Source organism: Anthonomus grandis, chromosome 1 (assembly GCF_022605725.1).
Source record: "Anthonomus grandis grandis chromosome 1, icAntGran1.3, whole genome shotgun sequence".
NCBI lineage: Eukaryota > Metazoa > Arthropoda > Insecta > Coleoptera > Curculionidae > Anthonomus > Anthonomus grandis.
The window spans coordinates 4148123-4174068 of NC_065546.1; the positions used below are offsets into that span (position 1 = coordinate 4148123).

Sequence of the window (25946 nt, forward strand, 5' to 3'; positions counted from 1 at the left end):
GATTTCGCCCAGGACCTGAAACAGCCACAATATTACTGCGTGTGACGGATCTTATAATCAAGGGTCCGCATAGCGGAATGGTTACTATTTTAATATTGCTTGTTTTTCTAGAGCATTTACCTGCGTAGACCACGATTTACTAATTTCTAAAATTAAGTTTTATGGATTGGGAGATCGTTCTCTTTCATTCTATGAAGACTATCTAAGTAATAGAAAGCAATCTGTTAGAATTCCCGCTGGTGAATCAGATTGTGCAGAAGTTTAAGTCTGGGGTGTCACAGGGCTCCATACTAGGGTCGCTTTTATTTTTGCTTTATACTTTTGATTTAAGCAAAGCTATTGAAATTTCCCTGAAACTCAAAGTTATGCCGATGATGCACAGCTTATTTATACTTTTGATCCATTTTAATATAATGAAATTGAAGCAAATGTAAACTCGGACCTTAGAGAAATCACCGTATACAGCAAGAAACAACTTATTTTTAAATGCAGAGAAGACTAAAGTTTTACTTTTCTCCTCTATGCAACATTCTGAGCTTTTACAGAAATACCTTAACTTTGAAATGAATGTCGAAGTGTTGAAGTTTCCTAAGGCTTCCAGAGATTTGGATGTTTAGATTCTCAATTAAGATTTTCCCAACATGTATCTAACTTATGCAGGGCCTGCTATACTTATCGCTAAAAGTACTGTATGCGAACAAACATATTTTAAAGTTCGGAAAAAGCTTTGCGACTCTTATGCTTTGCCCATAGTATACTATTGCCTAATTTTATATTATTCATGTTTATGTCATTGCAAATAATCCAAAATAATTGCGGTAAATTTATTTACAACTTTAAAAAATTCGATCATATTTCTCGCAAAATTAATCAGCTTCTGTGGCTTAATATTTCTTTTTCGTACCAGTACTTTTTGATGATATTTGCATTTAAACTACTTAAGACATCTGTTCCGCAGTATTTAAGATCCAATGTATTATCTCGACGAGATGTTCATATAGTACCCATTAGATCTAATACTCTTTCTATGCCGAATCATCACAAGACAAGGCTTAAAGTCGGCTAGACTTCGCCCTTTAAGAAATGTACTTTTCCTCTTAAAAATTGTATTTTTCTTAATAAAGACATTTATTATTTATTTATGACTAGAATCTTTCTGGAATATACGAGAGGTTACTTTCTTTTTAATTTAAAAAAATTGGTAATAGAATAAAATTTTGAATTTAAGAAAAAAAAGCGAAACTTACGAATGTTAAAGAAGCATACAAGGTGGCTCTACGAAAACAGTCCAGCAAGGTCTGAAGCCCTTTAATAAAAAATTTTAAAAAATGCTCGGACCCGTCGATTTTTGATTTTAGGAGCATATTTTTTTTAAATACTTTTAACCACTTATCCAGCCCTTGGCGGGGGTTGCAACCACCCTCATAATCTTAAATAGGAATGGGGGTCAAGTGGGCTTATTTTAAAGGTCTTTTTATGCTAGTTACAACTGCCAAGTTTGAAATTGCTAACTTCAGTTTTCGCAGTATGACAGCTTGTCAAAGATTTTGAAACAATATCATTGTTTAATACTTTTAGCGCTAGTTTTTAGAGGTTCTTGATTTACAAAAGAAAAACGCTCGCTCCCGTTGATTTTTAATTTTAGAAAAACGATTTTTTGTTTAATTTTTTAACCCCACAACTTCGATCCATTAGCGGGGGCGATATTCACCCTTATTTTTTAAATGGAAAGGGGTCTGTTGTGATACATCTTTTGACAGGGCATTCAATTTTCTTTACAATAGCGCTTTGTTTTTTAAATTTGAGCTACGCATCGCCAAGCAATTATTTTAGGTGTGTGAGTAAAAAATTGTTTTTAAACTACGAGTATCAAAAATCAGTCAACAATCTTTCGATTCAATAAAAATGATTTATTATATTGCGGAGAGAGCGGAAATTATTGAATTATACTTTAGAAACAATCAATGTGCAAGACTAACGGCAACTTTGTTTAATGAAAGACATGCAGATAAACGCGTATATCCTGGTTAGTAACCAGGATATACGCTAGATAACCAGTGGTTACATCCTAGAGCTAGTAGCAAAATTTCGGGAAACTGGTTCGGTGGCAAATAAAAAACGGAATATTAAAAATCCAGAAAATCTGAGAAATGAGGCAGTAGAACTCGGTGTTAGTATGAACCCTACATTAAGTACCAAAAAACTTTCTCATGTAACGGGAGTCTCGCGGACCACTATATAGAGCATTCTAAAACATAATAAATGGCACCCATATAAAATTCAAGTAAGAATTAAATGAAGATGATAACGCCTGTCGTTTACAATCCCAACTTTTTTAAAATCTTTGCTTCTCAGACGAATGTTCATTTTTTCTCAATGGCACTGTCAATCGTCATAATTGTTGGTACTTGGTTGTAAAATACTTTGGTATTGCATTATTTTAAATTTCGAGTTCTAAATTGGCATAATCATTTTGATGCTTTGATTGGATCAAAAGATTTTAAAATTTTAAATGCTCTTATAGATTATAAGACCAAAACCTTGACAGTGCAAATTACAAAAACCCCTTCTTTTCTTGCTTTCAATAAACAACTAGAAAAACCGATTAAGAACAGTTGTAATAATTATCTAATCATTCCAGTAATATATGAAAACGGTATAGCAATCTTACCCTCTTTTACCGTAAAAGAGCATATTATCCCAGATAGCCTTATTACAGTGAAAAACCAACCCAACCCAGCCCAACTCTGACTATAAATATTTATGAAAGAGTAAAAGTTATTCCACAGGAACCATTTAACGTATTTGATCCACCACATAATTTCACACAAAGTTTAACCGAAACTCCCAACTTAGACTAGACCATCTATCTTCACTAGAAAAATTAAAAATTATTTCCCTTTGGTTGACACGAATCCAAGGATCTACCATGAGGTTCATACTGAACACCCTCAAAAATTAAACGTTTGGGTTGGTATTTTTCGTCATCACATAATTGGACCATTTTTCTTACCAGGAAATTTAAATGAAGATACGCACTTAGACCTTTTGGAGAATACCCGTTAACCAAGCATTGATTGATATTATGAAAAACGATCAACGCTACCATGAAGAAAATGCGATATTTCAGCAAGACGGGGCTCCTCCCCATTATGCAATACCAGTACGGCAGTTTCTGGATGAAACGCTTCCTGGTAGATCCATTACGAGAAAAGGTGCTATCGAATGGCCCGCAAGATCACCCGATTAATCTCCTCTTGATTTCTTTTTGTGGGGACATCTGAAATCGAAAATTTAGGTCTCCCAACCTGAATCGTTAGAAGATTTACGAAACCGCATCATTCATGAATGCCAACAAATAACATCCGATATTCTTCACGATGTCCGGGGACACTTTAAACAGTTACTTTGGAGGTAAACGGCGGACATTTTCAACATTTAATCAGATAAGACGTAACAAAATTTTTTTGCGTTTTTGTTTGGTAAATCAAGATCCTCTAAAAACTAAAAAATGGTGCAATGGCAAAAATTAAACACTGGTGTTGTTTCAAAATCTTTGACAAGCTGTCATACTGCGTATAAAACTCATGTTAGCAATTTCAAACTTGGCAGTTGTAACTAGAATATAAAAACCTTTAAAATAAGTTCATCCCCGCTCCTATTTAAGATTTTGAAGGTAGTTGCAGCCCCTGCCAAGGGGTTGAAAGTATTAAAAAAAATGGTACCCCTAAAATCAAAAATCGACAGGTCCGAGTATTTTTTTAATTTTTTTTTAAAAAAGTCTCAAACCTTGCTGGACTGTTTTCGATAGGCCACGCTGTAGATAGTCCTCCAGTTATTAATTTGTTTTATTATAATATTAATATTATATTATACGAAAAAAAAAATATATAATAGAAAATAGAAACCTGTAGTAGTCATATTATTGTATTATTATTATATTATTATGTTTTGTAGTGGTCACTTAAAATATATAGGATAAACAACATGCATTAAATAGACGTTTTTGTCTTTTTTTGACTTCATTCATTTAACAATGATAATAATATATTCAATAATATAATGTATTTCATATCATATCATTTCTTAAATTCACTGATTATTTTAAAGATAATCTACAATTAATATACAAAAATTAAAAATTAAATAATATCCTTGGAAAGTAAATGAAACATTATTTAAACAAATAGTACCCAGACATCTAAAAATATATGGAGATTTTCTTTTTTAGTTTTCGTTCTGCTATACATAGATTCAAATGGTTATAGTTTTTTTTTTATATTTTTTGATATTTTGTTGAGAATTTAATATGATTTCATTGTTTTATAGAGAAGTCTTGCCCTATTATAGCACAGTAATTATATCGTGATACTTTCTATATTAAGTAAAATATAAGCATAACATATATTATGTATATGATATTTTTTTAAATATTATAATTCTTATTAAATATATAAAACAATTACATTAAAAAATAAATTATAAACAATATCTTACCTATAATCATACGCCAAAATGAAAACAATTCTTTAATGATCGTAAAAATAGCGCAAATAAACATGAAATCCTTAAGTAATCCAAACGGCAGCAGTTTATTGTTTACATGGATTTTCCATATAAGCGTTGCTGGATTTATTTTGTTATGTCAATAACTTGTTTGTATTGGAACTTGAGCTTGGAAATTGCAAAAAAATCAATAAACTTATAAACAGACAAAGTTCGACACCTTCACGACAAAAGAAACTAATAAAATAACGTTGGAAAAGTATAAAAACATAAATAAGCCGACCACTACTGTTACATTCCGGCACAGACGCGGATCGCGAATCACTTTCCCCCTCGTATTTTCGCTAACCCCACAATTCGCCAGATGATTCCTGGAAAAACCGACTTTACCCGGATTTGTACGAACAGGCAATATGGGGGATCGAAAATTCACTTTTCCGAGAGTTTTCATCGATTTTTACACACGAGAAGCGTGAACATCAGGAAATCGCCAAGATATTATTTTGTAAGAATGCTGAATTGTTTATGATGAAATAAAAATAAAACAGGCATGCATGCGTCACCGTAATTATATTAAAGGAAAGATGTATGGAGACTACCTACTAAGCAATAAATAAGTCGTTTTTTCCGCTTATTGCCTTTTCAAGACCACCAGAGAATTAATATTCTCTCATTGAAGCTATCGGAATGCATATTTTTCCTGTTATATTGGCGTGATTTGGGATAAATTTCTAGTCATGCAATAAGTTAACCTATCATAAAAGTGTTTTTTACCTTTTATAAAAGTGTATGACCAGCATCTTTGGGATAATGGATGAGTTTTTCGAGTTATCATAAAAGACCTTTCGTATTTTTAACAGTTTCTGGTCAATTGAAATTGCACATTTAACAATACTTTCGCAGTTTCTCTAAATTTACTAAAATATTAAATTTAAATCCCACTAATAACTCGGCTAGGAAGTCTTTGTTAAAAACTCATTATAACGTTATTATGAGCAGGACAGTCGTCTTGTTGAAAATACGCCTCTATTTCAGGCCTAAATCAGGAAGGAAGTGAATGGCAAGATCTTATAGTTTTGCAGCAACTCGAGGTATTTTTGGCACTACCATCAATAAAAAATGGGCACATTATATGGCCGCTCAAATATTCAACTTTTACAAATAATGAGTTCGGATTTTTGCAAAAAACTTAAGCTATACTTTATTTATTTATTATTACAGCATCAACACCCAAATCGCAAATTACAGAAATTACCTATAACTAATAAATTCAAAATAATCAGAAGCACTAAGTAAACAATACAAAATCCTGCATAGCTCTTAGAAAATTATCTAAATACCTACCAACGCAGGAACTAACGTTATAAATAATTTAAATCCTGCATCTGAGAAGCATACAACATATTATTTATAATTCTAGTAAAACTTTCTAAGCTTATCAAATCTATGTTCAAGTCACTAGCATGAATATTAAAAGAATTGCAGATTTTATATATTGGTGAGCTTTTAAAAATATTTGTACTTGGAAATCCAAAGTTTTTCTTTGTCTAGTGTTGCCAGCATTGACAAAAAATGGAAACATTGAAAGTATTTCTGGAGAGTTAATTTTTTTTGTTAAGATTTTATACATATACACAAGGCAACTTTTTTGAAGTCTATTTTCCAGGGAGAGCCTATTAAATTCCTGCAATAACAATAAATGGTTATCGGCCTGACCTGGATAATATTCATACTTTTTAAAAAAACATGTATTTTAGATATTTACGTTGTACACATTCTATAGTTTTAGTCCACACCTCATATTGTGGTAACCATATAATACTACCATACTCCAATACTGGCAACACCAGAGTCCAGACTGTCAAACAATTTTAGACAACACTAAAGTCTCTCTCATACTTACGGTCTTGTACTGGTGTACCATTAATGCTACACTAATATTTAACACATTTTTATTAAGAGCTAGAGACATAGAACAACACTTTTTTTCATTGAAACTAAAATCATTTAAGTTACACCAGTCTACAACATTTTGTAAATTTCTTTGCAAAACATGACAATCCTTTAGTGTACTAATTTCCATGTATATTTTAAAGTCATCAGCAAAACATATAAGGCCCTTGAATTACCTATAGCATACAATATGGCATTTATAGCAATTAAAAACAAAAGAAGTCCTAAATTGGATCCTTGGGGAACCCCAGAGGTACTAGCATAGTGACCTATGATTATTCAGTAATTCTCGGAGATCTAAATATTGATATGTTAAAACCTAATTCATTATATTCTATGCTTAACTCTTTTGGGTACGTACAATTAATAAATGAACCAACTCGTATAACAAATACTACTGCAACATGCTAAGATCCCATGTTTATCAATACTAAAGATATTTGTCATAAAAGTGGCACCGTTGTTTCAGGTTTAAGTGATCACAATCAAATACCTTTTTGCACATTAAAATTAGTAGTTAAAAGACAAAAACAAAAATTTATAACCATCCGCAATTTTAAATATTTCAATGAGATATATTTTAGGATCGATTTATCACATATTTACTGGGATAATATTTATTATCTTGAGGACATAAATAAAAAAGTTCAATATTTAGAACAAAATATTAATTGTTTATTTAATATTCATGCACCCTACAGAACTATAAGAGTCAGTAAAAAGCCGGCTCCCTGGTTGACAGACACCTTAACACTTACTTATTTTAAAGGAACGTGATAAGGCTTTGACTAAATACAAAAATCACAAGTGTTTAGAAAATTGGAGATATTACACGGAGTGTCGTAATTTTGCGTTGGGGTCATAGAGTAATTAAAAGTATAATTTAAAAGTATTTAATATTCATTTCTCTATGGTTGGCATCAATAAGACGAGAAAAAAGCTGCATATCTTGCAAGCTTGGAGAGTGACAAAACTGGTAAAAAACTTTGGGAAGGTCTAAAAACTTTAAATATTAAAACAACCAAGAATAATAACGAGCTGCCGTTTAATATATCTGATCCAAATTAAATAAATGATTTTTTTGTGTAAATTTGTAAACAAAATTAACTTCTACTCCAGTAATAAATTTACCGAGGATAATTTTCATTTTTCATTATTATTTCTTATATATACTTCAGATTTACCCGGTCTAGTTGAAGATTCTGAAATACATCAGTATGCTGATGACACTCAATACATACATTATTTTGACTCTGCTAATTTTGATAACGTGGCTGATACTATTAACGCTGATCACGTAATAAATCAATTTTCAAAAGAGCAAAACCTTGTCATTAATCCCAATAAAACAAAAATGGTTTTGTTTTCAAACCGAGGATCACATAAAAATATAATGGAAACGGTTCACATTCAATTGGATAACGAAACTATTTTGTTCTCTGACACTGTGAAGGTTCTGGGACTTGAAATAGACAATTCTTTAAGATTTAAGGAACATGTTAATACTCTTCTGCAGAGGTGTTATTTACGCATGCGTATGCTTTATGCCAATAAACATTTTAAATTTTAAAACTAGAAAAAAACTCGTAGTGGCTCTTGTTTTATCTATTTTAAATTACTGCCTCATAGTTTATTATCCTTGCTTAGACCAAATAAATCGTTACCACCTGCAACGCGTGCAGAATACTTGCTGTAGATTTATTTTTAACCTCGGAAAGTTTGATCATGTATCAGACTCTATATTTCAGTTGAGGTGGTTAACGCTACCTTACCTATTCAAATTCTTTACTTCTACTTTTCTTTATCGATTATATGTTAGTCAAAGACTTGAATATCTTTTTGAAAAGTGAATACCAAGAAACCAGGTTCACACTCGAAATATTAGATACAATATCTTGACCATGCCGCACCATTCCACGGCTCTGTTCGAGCGATCTTTTACTTATAATGCCGTTAAGTTCTTTAATAATTATAAACCAATATTTAATACTTAGTTAAATGTGTATAGGAAATATTATAAACTTTTGTTTTTAAATCAATTCAAAATATAGTCTAGTGTTCTAGAAGATAAATACTTTATATATACTTGTTTCTTTTTTTTTCTCGTTTTCTCCATTTAAACTGTGCATGTTAGGAAGGTTAAGAGTAGCTTTAAGCTAATCTTCGCCTTCTTTGGCAATGTAGTATTAGTATTAAAAGTAATATTGTAAGATTTTTTTTAATAACGACATATTATTATTATTATAAATATTAGACTTTGCACCCCTGACTTCAACATATTGCTGCCTATCGATTAAATAAGAAATTATTAATTTTATTAAAATATTTGTAAGATTACTTTTATAGAGAGATTTTACTGTGACCGTTTCACTGTGTCAAAAACCTTCTCCATATCAGTATAAATTACATCAACTTGCTTTTTTTTATTAAAGGCATTATGTACATACTGGCAAAATGTTATTAGGTTAGTCAATGTCAACTTACACTACTTACTTATACTATACTTCTTTATATAGTCTATCAAACAATACAATTTCAAACACTTTAGATACAGAGTTTAGTATAGTGACTGGTCGATAATTTATTTCTTCATTCCTGGCACCTTTTTTTAATATTGGAATGACTTTACTTATACGCCAGGCTTTAGGATAGGTTGAAGTTAGTAAACAGAGGTTAAAAATTTGCAAAAAAGGCTTTACTAAGAAATTAACACAACCCTTAATAATATATCCAGGAACACCATCAGGTCTAACAGATCTGTTTCCTTTCAATTTCTTACATGGCGTTCCTAATCTCTGTTTCTGTGAAAGCTCTATAACATAAAAGTCTTTGGAGCGTACTTCATCCTGGCAGAGAGGTATGTCAATTGAAAAAACAGAACAAAAATACTGGGCGAATAAGTTTGCAATGTTTTTAGCGTGACAGAGAGGTTGTTATAAGTCATTTGGGCAGGTATATCGGCATCACATTTTAAATTACGAATAAAAGACCAGAAAAATTTGGGATCTGTATACATGCTTCTTTCAGCGTTAGTTTTATATTCTGCATATGCTTTTTTTATACTTAATTTATAATTCTAGAAGTTTTAATTACAGTAACGTATCTAATTTTTATTGTTTATAATTGATTTGTATTATGTTCATGCTGACTTGATAAATTGACATTTAAATAATACTTATTATTTAATATAGTATTTCTTTTGCGGTCCTCTCCACCAATTCTTGTTTTACTTAGAGTTATTCCAACTAACTAGATGTTTACATCAAGGCAATCGGTTTTCATAATTGTTTTTTTTTAATGTGTAGACATAATAGTGTTTAAAATTACTACACCCTTGCTTTCCCAATTTTTGGTAATAAATGATTCTGATTTGAAAATGTGTGTGCTAATTTCTCCAAGACCAATATAGAACAGAAAGATTGTGTTTCCATGTCATGGAAAAGAAGATTCATTTGCAAATTAAATATGTCGTTAAAAATTTAAATCTTTATTGGCTTTTTTCATCATGGATTCACAAAATTCCACTCTTCACTACGAGTCTTGGGAAAATATCTCCCAGCTATTAAAATACTCGCAACTGTTTTTTTAAAATACTGATAAGAGTTTTACGATGCCTAGTTCCTCCAAACACTTCTATTTCATCATGTTGAATGTGTTGCTCCTGGACCCTTTTGACAGAAGATTTTTGTTTTGCAATTTAATATAGCAATTATGACAATCTTGGAATGCAGGATTTCTCAAAATTTAAAACATTTAAAATCGATTTTCCGCAAAGAATCGGTCTATTTTTGAATATAATTAAAGATCAAATCAAATCCCTAGATTATACCGCCGATTTCCCTCCATACAACCAATTAATAAATTCAACCTTTTTAGGAGTATAAACTCTTAAGTTAATAAAAGTGTTTTAAAATCCAACAGTGTAGTCATATTTGTACATAAGTACTACACTGGTCTTAAGTTTTTGATTAATAGCATCCAAAAATATATTGATGTCCTTAACACGTTAACTGCCAGTCCCAATTAGAAAAAAAAATTACCGGGTCCTACGGGCCACGTAACACGTTTTTACTGTGTAAAAACAGTGTCTGTGTGCATCAAAACGAAGGCATGTGTAAAAATTTATGTAATTTTTGCTTTTTTTAGTTTAAAAAAGCTGTGTCCAAATATGGTACACATGGCACCTGATTGTACAGGTTTTATTTTTTGATGTCGTGTGCCATATGTACCTGATCTGGACACGTACCAGGTCAATGTTGATTCGCCTGGAGAGATCGCAGCAGTTGTACGGTTTTCACTAAAAGCGCAATGCACGTGGTATGCATTTTATGTTTGTTGCCTTCTTCAGTCATTCTTTCTATAAAAATCGGTGTAAAAACATGTTGTTTTGTGGGTTATAATTTGGAGGAGCAATGGCGGCAAAGAAAATAATTATTTCTGATACTGAGATGCAACAAGGAGTGGAGGCTGCAGCAGAAGAAATATTCAAATTCAAATTCAAATATGCTTTATTGTTTGAACAAAATATTGTTATAAACAAAGCTTCACTTAATCCTAAAGAGACAATGTTTGAATTAATAAAATCATCTATATCTAACTTTTCTTAACTAAGTACAGTTCAACATTTAGGGATAAAAAAAAGAAAAACATTTAAAACAAACAGGTTAGGAAAAGAGCTAGGTCTCCCTTAATTAATTAAAATCTGATTGTCGTTGAAATATTCAGCCACAGAGTAATAAGCTCGACCACTCAGAAATCTCCTCAAGACAAACTTAAATTTGATGAGAGATTTTGCCCCTCTAATGTCCTCTGGTAGGTGGTTAAAGATTTTTATACCTTCATAAAAAATTGATCTCTTCACCAAGGCAGATGTTAGAATGGGAAGCCGCAAATTATTCCGCTGGCTGGTGACATATCGTGGATTCTGTAGGACAAACCTGTATTGATGGGAGAAAATAAGGTATGCCACCTCCTGTATGTATAGGCAGTAGATTGTAAGAATGCCCTCCCTGATAAAATATGGTCGGCATGATTCCCTAGGTGATATCCCGCATATATAACGCACAGCACGTTTCTGTAGAACAAATAACATCTGTAGAAGATAGTTGGTTGCACTACCCCAAAAGCAGATACCTGATACCATACCTGAGATGGGACTCAATCAGGGAAAAGTACACGGCCTCTCCCAATCCCCATGCCAAGCTCCCGACAGGCCACCCTAACAGCAAAACAACCCGCAGAAACCCTATTGCTGAGACTCCGTATATGGTCCTCAAACTTAAGTTCTTTGTCAAACACCAGATCCAAAAACTTATTGTTACAATACGCTTCGCGTATTGTAAGAACGCACCGACAAAAATTGGCGGAGGTTCCGACTTTCGACACAAAAACGCTAATAACTTTTTTTCTATGGCGAATTTTTCTTTCGGGTTTTTACCGTTATATGTAGGAAGGATGAGAGTATATAACGGTGAAAAAAATTTTTCTCCACGCCCACCCCGAAGGGGTGGGCGTGGCAAAAAACGGTTTTTTGACGAAAAAAATTTGATTAAGTCGTTGTGGAAAACTGACCGGGCCGATTTTTCTGAAACTCATTGACGTTAAAGGCCTTTATATAAAGCAGCTCCTAAAGGGCGCTTTTTAAGATAAACCCTTTAGAAGTCGGATTTTTCTGTGAATGAATTTTGAACTTTTTGCGCGGTACCTCGCGGACTTAAACGGCCGTGGGGCCTAAACGGTAATGTTCCCGATAATGCGAATAAAACAGCCCTTTTCTACGTAAATGTAGCTTTCTTTTTTATCTTAACTATTTTTTTCCAAAAGAAACTCCTTCCGAGATAAACGAGCTCAAACTTAAATTTTTTTTTTTCGAAAAAAAAAAAAGTGAATTTTTCGAGAAATAAATTTTTTTCTACTTCTAAAAAATTTTTTTAATTTTTTTTGTTTTCACCGTTTGAAAGCTTAATCCTTTAGGATTAAATAGAGGTATTATTCATGGTGCTACGTATTATACGGGGTGAGCTGTGTTAACAAATATAAACCCCTTTTTGAGCCTTTTTTTGACCGTTTTTTTCTACTTTTCTTAATAACTCTTTATTGGCGGCACCTACAAATTTCAAACTTTCAGCATTTTAAGAACTTTTTAAATCCTATTTTTCGACATAGTCTACAGTCTTCTACGTAGAGCAGTTTTTGCTCTACACCTTTTTTTAACTTTGACGCTTTATACCGGCATACCTATGACACCTACGGAAACCATTTTTTTTCTGAAATCACCGGACACTATCTGGCTATAATCCACTAAAAACCGTTTTTCTTCAAATGTTACCGTTTTTCCGCAACGAGCTGTTATTTAAGAAAAACCCCCAAAAATAAGCCGTTCCAATCAACCAGTCATACCCTCGAGACACAGGGAGCCAGCTCATGGTACAATAACGTTGGCGGTCCAGCACCAAATTGACCCAATGTAAAGGCATACGGACGACGTCACTATCGAGTCGCACATGGCCAGATGACGTAAGCGCGGGGTTTTCGGGGTATTGTGGCGGCAAATTCGGCCCGTTTGCACTACGAGTTAGAGTAGGAAAAGCGGTTTGAGAGAAGGATGGAGGATGTCTGGCAACAATTATAAACGCGTCGTGTTCGTCTCGTGACGTCATGAGTTATTTTATTAATGAATATTATTAGTATTATGGGGACAATTTTACGCGGTTTCTTGATAAATTACTGGGATAAATAAAATGAATATAAATATTAATAAATATATATTTGAAATATACAGAGGGTATTGATATTACGGAACATTTATGAGGATAATAATAGTATGGAAATAGAATTATACCGGGGGTTTTAAGGTTTTAAGGCATTTATAAGGAAAATAATATTTATAATTATAGTAATATTAATCTACAGGGTGTTTTAAAGTTTAAGTGCATTAATAAGGAGAATATTATATATAATAAAAGTAATATTAATCGTCAGCATATTTTAGGGTTTTAGTGCTTTCATAAGGAAAATATTATTTATAATTATAGTAATCGTATTATAAAGGGTGTTTTAAGATTTAAGGACATTTACAAGAAAGATAATATTTATAATAATAGTAATAGCAGCATAAAGGTTAAGCCAAGGTATAAATATCTGGAAAAAAAATAATAGTAATAATAGTTTTATTTTAGTTAGGGTTCTTTTAGTGGGGGTTGCTAAATTGGTAATAAATTTATATAAATAGTTTATCAATTTAGAAAAAAAAGACATTGATGCGGTGTCAAAAAAAGGTGTATTTTTTGTATTATTTTACTATATTACTGATATCACGGCTTTTATAGCTTCAATTCAATAAGTTGATAAATTTTTTATTCGTTTTCTTTTCTTTAATTTTTTTTTATTTTATTATAATTGCCTTTTAAAATAAACATTAAAAAAAAAAAACAAGAAACAAACCACTTTTTCTTATCCTAATACATTGCTTCTTATGGGACCTGATCTTTCTCTTTAGATTGTGACACTCGTATGAATCGTGGAAAAATTTGTCATAAAGCTTTTTTACTAGTTATTGAATGGTCTTTAAGCAGAAGAAATAAATTTTGAATTCGGAGCATATTTTGAAAAAATTGTCATTTTGACCCCGGATTTTGTTCGAAAATCGAAAATTGCAAAGAAATAGGGTTTCTGTTCATTTTAGAGTCAAATTGGTAATAACCTTTTTTAAAGGTACTCTGAAGTAGTGCAGGATAGAAAAATAAAAAATTGATATTTTTCCATAGGGCTCTTGATAATTCGATATTTATGTTTTACAGTTTTTTTCAATTTTCTCCGATTCTATGATAGCTAGAACCGATTCGTTTTGACATGCGGATACCTCGTAATATTCCCGAGAACTTTTGTTTGAAACAAAAAGTTCTCAGACTCACAGTTAATTCAGAAAAAAATAAAAATAATTTTTTCGAAAATTTTCGTGGGTATACCCCTTTCGATTTTCGAACAAAAAAATTTTTTTTTTTTATTGAGTTTTTTTACTGGAAATTATTAGTTTAGGGCCTACTTGAAAATTTGCCAATAATCATTTTAGGAAAAAAAAATTGTACGGTGGGAAAAAGGAAGTTTTCTTTTATTTTTCCCACATTTTTACTTATATCTCGGCTTCTATAGCTTCGATTCAATTCGTTTATGGTTTCTTTTATTTCTTATTCTTCTCCTGTCAATTCTTTTGATATTTTATTACTATTGGCTTTCAAAAATAAAACTGAAAAATCAAAAAAATCCACGAAAAAACCCGGTTTTCTTATCCCCAAACATGAATTCTTATGGGACCTAATGTTTCTCTTTATATTGTGACACTCGTATAAATCGTGGAAAATTTTGTCATAAAGCTTTTTCACTAGTTTTTGAATGGACATTAACTAGAAAAAAGAATTTTTGAATTCGGAGCATATTTTGAAAAAATTGTCATTTTGACCCCGGATTTGGTTCGAAAATCGAAAATTGCAAAGAAATAGGGTTTCTGTTCATTTTAGAGTCAAATTGGTAATAAAATTTTTTAAAGGTACTCTGAAGTAGTGTAGGATAGAAAAATAAAAAATTGACATTTTTTCATAGGGCTCTTGATATTTCGATATTTATGTTTTACAGTTTTTTTCAATTTTCTCCGATTATATAATAGCTAGAACCGATTTATTTTGACATGCGGATACCTCATAAAATTCCTGTGAACTTTTATTTGAAACAAAAAGTTGTCAGAGTTACAGTTAATTTAGAAAAAAATAAAAATCATTTTTTCGAAATTTTTCGTGGGTATACCCCTTTCGATTTTTGACCAAAAAAAAAATTATTTTTTTATTGAGTTTTTTTACTGGAAATTATTAGTTTAGGGCTTATTTTAAAATTTGCCAATAATTATTTTAGGAAAAAAAAATGGTATCATGGGAAAAAACGAGTTTTCTTTTGTTTTTTCTACCTTTTTATTAATATCTCGGTTTCTATAGCTTCGATTCAATTCACTGATGGTTTTTTTTACTCCTTTTTCTTCATCTGTCTACTCCTTTCATATTTAATTAGTATTGGCTTTCAAAAATAAAACTGAAAAATGGCAAAAATCCACGGAAAAAGCCGGTTTTCTTATCCCCAAACATCAATTCTTATGGGACCTAATCTTTCTATTTATATTGTGGCACTCGTATGAATCGTGGAAAAATTTGTCATAAAGCTTTTTTACTACTTTTTAAGTCGTCTTTAAGCAGAAAAAAGAAATTTTGAATTTAGAGCATATTTTGAAAAAATGCTCATTTTGACCCGGATTTTGTTCGAAAATCGAAAAATGCAAAGAAATAGGTTTTCCGTTCATTTTAGAGTCAAATCGGTAATAATCTTTTTTAAAGGTACTCTAAAGTAGTACAGGATAGGAAAATAAAAAATTAAAATTTTGCCATAGGGCTCTTGATAATTCGATATTTATGTTTTACAGTTTTTTTCAATTTTCTCCGATTCTATGATAGCTAGAACCGATTCGTTTTGACATACGGATATCTCGTAATATTCCCGAGAACTTTTGTTTGAAACAAAAAGTTCTCAGACTCACAGTTAATTCAGAAAAAAATAAAAATCATTTTTTCGAAATTTTTCGTGGGTATACCCCTTTCGATTTTCGACCAAAAAAAAAATTTTTTTTTTATTGAGTTTTTTTACTGGAAATTGTTAGTTTACGGTTTACTTTAAAATTTGCCATTAATCATTTTAGGAAAAAAAAATTGTACGGTGGGAAAAAGGAAGTTTTCTTTTGTTTTTCCCACATTTTTACTTATATCTCGGCTTCTATAGCTTCGATTCAATTCGTTTATGGTTTCTTTTATTTCTTATTCTTCTCCTGTTAATTCTTTTAATACTTTATTACTATTGGCTCTCAAAAATAAAACTGAAAAATCAAAAAAATCCACGAAAAAACCCGGTTTTCTTATCCCCAAACATGAATTCTTATGGGACCTAATCTTTCTCTTTATATTGTGGCACTCCTTTAAATCGTGGAAAATTTTGCTATTAAGCTTTTTTACTAGTTTTTGAATGGTCTTCAACCAGAAAAAAGAAATTTTAAATTCAGAGCATATTTTGAAAAAATGGTCATTTTGACCCCGGATTTTGTTCGAAAATCGAAAAATGCAAAGAAATAGGTTTTCCGTTCATTTTAGAGTCAAATCGGTAATAATCTTTTTTAAAGGTACTCTAAAGTAGTACAGGATAGAAAAATAAAAAATTGATATTTTTCCATAGGGCTCTTGATAATTCGATATTTATGTTTTACAGTTTTTTGCAATTTTCTCCGATTCTATAATAGCTAGAACCGATTCGTTTTGACATACGGATACCTCGTTATATTCCCGAGAACTTTTGTTTGAAACAAAAAGTTCTCAGACTCACAGTTAATTCAGAAAAAAATAAAAATCATTTTTTCGAAATTTTTCGTGGGTATACCCCTTTCGATTTTCGACCAAAAAAAAAATTATTTTTTTATTGAGTTTTTTTACTGGAAATTGTTAGTTTAGGGCTTACTTTAAAATTTGTCAATAATCATTTAAAAAAAAAAAAATTGTACCGTGGGAAAAAACCAGTTTTCTTTTGTTTTTCCCACATTTTTACTAATATCTCGGCTTCTATAGCTTCGATTCAATTCGTTAATAGTTTCTTTTATTACCGATTCTTTTCCTGTTAATTCTTTTTATATTTTATTACAATTGCTTTTCAAAATAAAAATGGAAAATAAAAAAAATCGACATAAAAACCTAGTTGTCTTATCCCAATACCCTAATAAATGGGACCCTCTTTTCCCTTTATCTTGTGGCACGTATAAATCGTGGAAAATTTACTTAATAAACTTTTCTACTAAGTTTTGCATGGCCTTTAAGGTAAAAAAAGAAGTTTTGAATTTTAAACATAATTTAAAAACGCAAATAAAATTATTTTGATATCAGCGATTATCTGCATACTTTGGTGAATACGCCATAACTTTCATCAGTACGACAGTGAATTAATTGATGAGTTGATTCAGCATATCCACCCTAGATGTCGCTAAAGAATTAACATTAATATTTTTAGTATATTTTTTTTTATCTTGGATGGCCTTTTTAATAGAAAGGTTTACTTTACTTACACTCATGAGACCTAAACTTTTTTGCTCTTGGTTTAACCTGGCTTTTTAGGGCAGAGCCTATTCCCTTCACCAAAAATGTAGGAAATAGAGAAAATAATATTGTCATTTGCCAATAACGACCTTTATTCTCCTTAATGTTTTTAGGCTCTAATGCTACATAACATACAATCATAATTTTTAATGAAGATATTACGTGTGTGTTTATATTATGTGTTATGCTTTAATACATGTTGTCCTTATCTTAATAAAAAAAATTTATATATGTACATATAATTTCTGCATATTCTATGTGAAGTATACAATTATTATTTAAATAATATATAAAACTAATTAACTTAATAAGATTACAAAAATATTTATTACATGTCAAACCTGTATACAACTGAACTTTGTCATGATTATTTTTTATGTGCTCATATGAAAAACTTAATTTTAACTTCTGCACTTTTTTCTTTCACATCCTCCAGTTTTTTGCGGCAAAATGAATTTTAGCTCTGCTGTTGGTGCAAAATTGAAATCATGTCTCTTACTGGAATTTGACACCGGCTCACCTTCTACAAAATTGTTGACAGTGTTTCTGTTTGAAGTACCATGCTTCAAAGAAGTGGACGAACTTGTACTGGGTATAGATATGTTTGTACTAAGCAATTCTGTATTTACCTTGAAAAAAATCAAGCTTTGAAATAAATAAAAATAAGTTGGAAGTATATACTTACCTAGGTTTTTGACAATTTCTTTAATTTCTCCTTGGTTAACCTCTTTGCATGTGGAAAAGTAGTGAGGCCATTCATTGTATTTTTGTCAACAATTACATACCAATGCATGGACTGAAGGTTTTTTATCCATTTGCCTACAAGGAACAAAATTTATAAATTACCTCATTTAGGTATTAAAAAAAATGAAAGATTTAGTAAAAATACCTTAGTACCTATTCCTTGGCAAAGATATTCATTTTTCTTTTTCCAGGGGCTCTTTTGAAAATTTAAAGATATGACAGGTCCGTTTTTCGCTATGATGCTTTCAATCTGGTGCAAAACACATAACCTTTGTTGGTGTAGTCCACTAAAATAACAAAAACAAAATCAAATATAACAATCAAAACATTATGACATAACCTTAAAATGTATGTATTTTCATAAATTTCAGGATTATTCACTAAAAATTGGTAATTATGAAACTGAATTAAAAAAAAAAACTTGTATGTGTGTAATTGTGATACTTACATTTTATTTTCATATAGGAAAGTAAGAAAGATGCGGAGACTTAAAAATATCTTCCAACATTTGTTTGGATTTTGGGAACTTCCGTTGCCGGTGGCGTTTATGCTTGTGGGCCGGAAAGTGACATTGAAATGACAAGTGAAAGTCTCTTCGTCTTCTTCTTTTTTTCTTCGATTTTTATGGCTTAAGCCCGATAGCAACCAACGTGAGTCAGAATTATGCAAAAACATGTTAAGGTGGCTTTACATAAAGGAATTAAGCTGTTTACCTTCCAAACAATACCAAAATTGTTAATTCGTTTTTTTAGGCATAATTAACAATTAAATTATAAATAATGGCTAAGAGTTAAACGATACACTTTATAATATTAAAATTAATAATAGACAGAATTTTATAACTTTTATTGCTACAGAATAGATGTAACTATTTGGTAGTATAGTACTTTTTTCAATCGGACCAAAGCAAATTTTTTAAATTATTTCCAATGTTGATCTGGTTTACGATTTTATTACCGATTCATTTTAGAACCCTGACATAATTTTGATATATGTAGGTTTTGAGAATATTTTCTACTAAACTAAAATTAAAGAGCGGAGCGTATTGTAACACATCATGGTTCTCTGAAGCATGATACCCAGAAATAAGTTAGTAATATTTCAATGAAATTTATTTTTGATTATAATATATAATAAGACCTTTCCTTTTCTCTCTGTATTTACTATAGATTGACGAAAAACAAAGAAAAACACAAAGTCACGGTCTCACAACATGTAATTAAACGGGCTACACGTGTTTCGCTCTAGTTAGAGCATCATCAGTTACAGCATAAGTGTGTGGATGGCTTCTAAAGGCCTGATGATGCTCTAACTAGAGCGAAACACGTGTAGCCCGTTTAATTACATGTTGTGAGACCGTGACTTTGTGTTTCGTCAATTTTGTATGTTGGTCTCTTAGAGAATAATGGATGAGATTTTTGGATTTATTATAGATGTTAATGTTTTCCAAGTACTAAAAAAAGAAAAAGTTGGGTAGAGCACCATGCCGAGGCTAAGGTTTGAACTCAGAGCCTTATGAGGATACGGCAGGTCTCTTCCCCACTGCGTGTTTAGGGCACTCCTTGGATAATTTTGGAGATTTTTTTTTTGTAGTACTGACAAAAAATTTTAAAATTTCTACTGGTCCCCACGGACTAAAGTAGACGCGAAGCGTCTACTTGTTAGAATAAGGCGGGACAGGGCAGTTAGCAATAAGAATATTATAAAGACTACGGTTATTTGTAAAACAAATTAGTTTGGTCTTCTCTGGATTTAATGATAGTAAATTTGCCCTGAACCACTCATATATAAGTTGAAGATCAGCCAACATGGCTATTCTCAAAGAGTCGGTATCATACCCATGCCAGAGAACGGTGGTGTCGTCAGCAAAGAGCGTGAATTTTCCCCGGATATTAAGTCGGATGAGGTCATTAATATATAGGAGAAAAAGTATTGGTCCCAGTACCGACCCCTGAGGTACTCCCCAGGCAACAGATTGATATTCAGAATACTCCGACCCCACACACACTCTCTGACGACGACCCTTCAGATATGAACAAAACCAACTCGCCGCCAAGCCCCTAAAACCATAGTGGAAGAGCTTCCGCAGCAGAACCTCGTGACTGACGCAGTCGAAGGCTTTCGACAAGTCACAAAACACAGCAGCGGAAACTCCACCACCGTTAATCTGACAGTAGACATCACTCATAAAGTTAAACATTGCGTCATTTGTGTTTTTATTTTCTTGAAAGCCAAACTGAGAACCACTAAGAATAATCTTTGATTTTAAATAAGACATCACACGTTTTTTAACCAATTTTTCAATAATCTTTGAGAGTGTGGACAGAAGGGATATTGGTCTAAAGTTTGATGGTTCAGCGAGGCTGCCCGTCTTATGAATTGGGATAACCTTAGCAGATTTTAGGCAAGCGGAAAAGGTGCCCATAACCCATGATGCATTTATAGCCTCAACAAGGACACTCAGAGAGATGTCCGGCATGTTCAGGAGTATTTTGGCAGATAGGCCATCCTCCCCGGCTGAGTTTTTGTTTTTTATACAAGTTAATACCTCCTTAAGCTCAACTAAGTCTGTAGGTATAAAGAAAAATGATCCTTGAATACTGGTGCTTGATAAATAAGTAAGTGGATCTGTTGTTGGGAAACCCAAATCTTTATGGATTTTATCAGCAATTCCAATAAAAAAGTAATTTATATGACTAGCAGAACATTCAGGGACTGCCATGGAATAATTGCTGTATGATTGACGGATATCATTAACAATCTTCCAGCATTCTTTAGACTTGTTTGTGGCCTTATTTATTTAGGCAATTTGAGTAGAAGGATCTTTTGGCGATTTTTATTAGTCGCCGATACAAAGACCTATAAGAGTTAAAATATTGATGAAAAGCCGGGCAATTCGTGAACTTTCTTAATGTGTGAAGGGATCTCAAATTTCTACATGAAGTTTTAAGTCCCCTAGTTAACCACGACTTCTTGTTCTTTTTTGGTCTAATTTTCACCATGGGAAAAGAGATATCAAAGAGGTTTATCAATTTCCGGTGGAAACACGACAATGGATCCGTCGAATTCAACACGCTTTCCCATCCAGCAGCCACACACGAGTCATGGAATCTGTCGTAGTACCGCCTGCTGAAAATTCGACCGTAGGACCACTCAGCAGTTTTGGGGCATTTCCCTTCACTGAGTTCACAGATCACTGCCTCGTGGTCCGACATGCCAGAATTCACAACAGTGCAATCCACCATATGTTCGGGATAATTAGTGCAAACATAGTCAATGGTGCTGGACGAGAACCGTGTGATGCGAGTGGGAGACCTAACATGCATTTGAAGGTTAAATGAACTGAGTAAATTACGGAGGGTCAGTGTTGCAATAGATTTCTCATTATAATTCACATTGAAATCACCCGCCAACAGTATGGAGGATGAACATGGGATCATAAGCAGGAGACTTTCCAAGCATAAGCAGACAGATCGATCAGATTTGTGGTGATCGATAAATACAAATAATGTATAGGTTTAAATCCTTACAAAAAGATGCAGCAAATTCAAAAACAGATTCCTTTAGAAGATGGTTAAATTTATCAATCTTTTGAAAAGTGCTTTCCGTTAAAAAACTTTTACCACCTAAGATCATACATCCGCCATGAGATAATTCAGTTCTACAAAAGCTAGAAATCACTACATAGTTACTAATGTACATCATTTCGTTCACTTTAAGCCAATGTTCTGTGAGGAGGATAATATTAGGTTCCTTTAGTTCATTCAAAAGTAGAGAAAGTTCACCTGTTTTATTACGGAGAGATTGTACATTTAGTAACATTAACGAGAACTTGGAATTTGGGGCTACCTTGACTCCTTTGGAATCTGAAGGGCCAATAAAAAATGTTCATCTGTGTTGGGAACCTGCATTGATTCCACGCCTGACGGATTTCTGCTTAATGATAGCTGGATGTTGGGATTAAGAGGGACCTCCAGTGAGTGGATTCTACCGTCATTAAGAGCAAGACAGTTTACTAGGTATTCAGCCACCAGCTGTTTAGGAGAAGGTGAGAGCAGAGGTATAAAGATGGCTGTAGGTGCACCTTGAATGCATTTGTGGATGGTTAGGTTATGGGATGCAATAATGTTATTAAATGTAAGACGATTAGGTAATGGCATTGGGCCAATCAATGCAAGATTCGTATGCTCAAATAGTCTTATTTTTTCTTTAATGCCGCATTCATCTAGCTCTTTGCAGCTTATAGAAGCTTGTGAACAAGTAAACAAAAATACACAGTCGTCTTTGGTAAACCGACGGCAAGAGATTTATAGAGACCTCGACATGAGTGACGAGTTTTCAAATATCTCAGATTCTGATCCGACATATTTGGCCGGCGAGATATCTTCAAGCAGTTCTGAAGAAGACCGCCCTAAAAAGAAAAAGATAAAGTATGTAAGTCAGTTAGGTACGTAGGAGGTTTGGCAATTCCATTTTTTATACATAGTTTATTTTGTAAAATGTTATTAGAAAAAAAGTAGAAAAAAGAAATAGTGTTGTAAAAAGTTTCAATATACTAACTCGCGTACGAAACTAAGTGGAATACTTATGTATATCAAATTTAACGTCTAAAATTCATATTTTCTCTTCCTAGTAATGATTATCTTCTTATACACTACCCTCCATTTTTTTAGATACTTCCGAGCCTTCAACATCTGCTCAGATAGATATACAGTAGCGGCCAAATGTAGAGAAACTTTTAATTTTTTAAAAAATTAATTAATAGGTTAAATAAAAAGTTTTAATTTCATCACTAAATCATTGGGTACCTTAAGTTACTTATAATGATATAAAAATAAACACATTCTTTAACACATGACGAAAATACCAAAATATTTTTCATTTTTTTGCGGCCATAAGTAGAGAAACTTTTTTTCCGATCATTCCTAAACAAACAGTTTTTGAATAAAGAGAATAATATTTTAGTCGTGTGTTAGTATTAGTCGAGTAAGATGCCACGAGGTATTCATTTGTCAGTTCAGTTAAAAGAACTAATTATAAAAAAATATCAAGATGGATTGAAACAAAATCAAATTGCAATTGATTTAAAGCTTAATAAAAGTGTTATATCTAAACAAATCAAGATGTACAAAGAACGTGGAGGTTCTTTAATTAAACCTAAGACCGGAAGACCGCGAAAGACTACTCCTTCAGATGATAAAGTAATAAGAAGATGTTCCCAAAAAAATCCTTTCTTTACTGCCGTGGATATTAAGAAAGGAAACCCTTCCATTTCACTATCCATCCGTTCCATAAGAAGACGCTTAGGCGAAGGAAACCTCCAAGCCAGACGACCCGCAAAGAAACCATTCATTTCCAAGAAAAATCGGCATGCTCGTTTAAAATTTGCTAGAGAACATTCCACTTGGACTTATAACCAATGGAAAAACATACTTTGGTCCGATGAAAGTAAATTTAATTTATTTGGGTCGGATGGAATAAAGTATGTAAGGCGTCCCCCACATCAAAGATTCAATCCTAAATACACTAGGCCAACCATAAAACATGGTGGAGGTAATGTCATGGGGTTCTTTTTCTGGGCATGGACTAGGTCCGCTAATAAAAGTTGAGGGTATTATGGACAGATATCAATATTTACAGATCCTCAAGAATCATATGATACCTTACGCCGAAGAAAACCTTCCACTAATTTGGAAATTTCAACAGGATAATGATCCTAAACATACAGCTAAAATTGTTAAAGATTTTTTTGCGGAGGAACAGCTCAACGTTTTAGCCTGGCCTCCACAAAGCCCCGACTTAAATCCCATTGAAAACCTATGGGAACAATTGGAGTTAGATGTTAGGCGTAAATATCCCGAAAAATTTAAAAACAAAGAAGAACTGTTTTGGGCATTATCGCAGGCCTGGCAGGAAATACCAGAAGAAAAAATTGTAAAATTGTTGGAGTCGATGCCCAGAAGATGTGCAGAAGTTATTAAAAACAAAGGTTTTGCTACCAAATATTAGGTTTATTTTAAGTATTTGTAATATTTTGCTTAAGTTTCTCTACTTTTGACCGCTTAAAAAATAAAAAAAAAATTTTTTTGTGGGTTTATAAATAATTTTCTTATACACTAGTTATTTATTTTTTATGTTGTATTTGTGTTTCACCTAAAACAATAAAATATATTTTTAAAAAGTAATCTATCAATATTTTTTTAAAAATAATCAAAAGTTTCTCTACTTTTGGCCGCTACTGTAGACATAGATTCTTCAGGCAATGATGAAAAACCGGAGTAGAGACCAGCTAGGATATTTTTCGACATTCACTCTACCAATGAATATTGGAATTTCACTAGCCTTGCAGACCCAAATGCGCGGTAAGGATAAACTTCATTTTTTTGAATTACTTGTATCCGACGATGTTATTAATAAGATCGTTGTCGAAACAAATAGATACGCATCAGAACAGCAAATTATTCTTGCCATAACGAATGAAAATATTGGCCAATATTCTCGCCTAAATGCATGGGTGGGATTTGATAAAAAACCATCACTAAAAGATTATTGGCGCAAACATCCATTATATAAAAACGAAACATCAAAATATTTGCCGCGGAATAGATTTGAGCTGCTTTTACGTATGTTTCATTTGGCAAATAATGAAGATTGTCCTCCCAAAGACCGGCTTCATAAAATTCAACGCCTTGTTGATATCAAAAAATCTCATCCATTCTTCTCTAAGAGACCAACATACAAAATTGACGAAAAACAAATAAAAACACAAAGTCACGGTCTCACAACATGTAATCAAACGGGCTACACGTGTTTCGCTCTAGTTAGAGCATCATCAGGTCTTTAGAAGCCATCCACACGCTTCACAGTACATAAAAAAAACCTAAAAACCATAAATAAACCCCTTGTTTTATTTATGTACTGTGAAGTGTGTGGATGGCTTCTAAACGCCTGATGATGCTCTAACTAGAGCGAAACACGTGTAGCCCGTTTGATTACATGTTGTGAGACCGTGACTTTGTTTTTCGTCAACCTTGTTGATATGCTGAACAAGAATGCTTCTTTCTGCATTATTCCAGAAGAGTCTCTTTGCATCGATGAAACCATGATACTTTTCCGAGGTAAATTATCCTTTCGACAGTATACAAAAGGAAAACGACATAAGTTCGGCATTAAAGTTTATAAAGTATGTCTAGATGGAGGATTTACTTACAGCCTGAAAGTATATTGTGGTAAAGAGAAAATAAATGGACAATCGGTTACGGAATCTATTATTATGGAAATGTTGCAACCATTGCTTCATAGTGGCCGGACCCTTTTTGCAGACAATTGGTACACCTCTATTCCTCTTGCGGAAAACTTGCAAAATAAAAAAACTCATCTAGTTGGAACGATTCGTAAAAACAGAAGAAACCTACCAAAGTCTGTATTTGATGCAAAATTAAAAAAAGGGGAAATTGTTGCAAAACAAAATAAAGTTGTTATGAAGTGGCATGACAAGAGGGACGTGCTCTTATCCACAAAACATACAGATGAACTAAAGGAAGTACACCATAGAGAGGGTCCTAGGCTCAA

General features: G+C 32.4%; 1 protein-coding gene and 1 long non-coding RNA gene across 2 annotated transcripts in view; both read right to left on the reverse strand.

Annotated features, from left to right (window-relative positions):
- Positions 1 to 4808, reverse strand: part of LOC126735689 (protein rhomboid) — a 170574-nt gene extending 165766 nt beyond the window's left edge. The window contains exon 1 of the mRNA XM_050439755.1: positions 4498 to 4808. The gene's annotated coding sequence lies outside the window, so the exon portion shown is untranslated. The remainder of the gene's footprint in view (positions 1 to 4497) is intronic.
- Positions 4809 to 17698: 12890 nt separating this feature from the next.
- LOC126735938 (uncharacterized) lies at positions 17699 to 19941 on the reverse strand. Its single transcript, XR_007660556.1, has 2 exons — positions 18316 to 19941; positions 17699 to 18259 (listed from the first exon to the last, which is right to left on the reverse strand). It is a non-coding gene; the product is annotated as an uncharacterized LOC126735938 (long non-coding RNA).
- Between the last annotated feature and the right edge of the window lie 6005 nt (positions 19942 to 25946).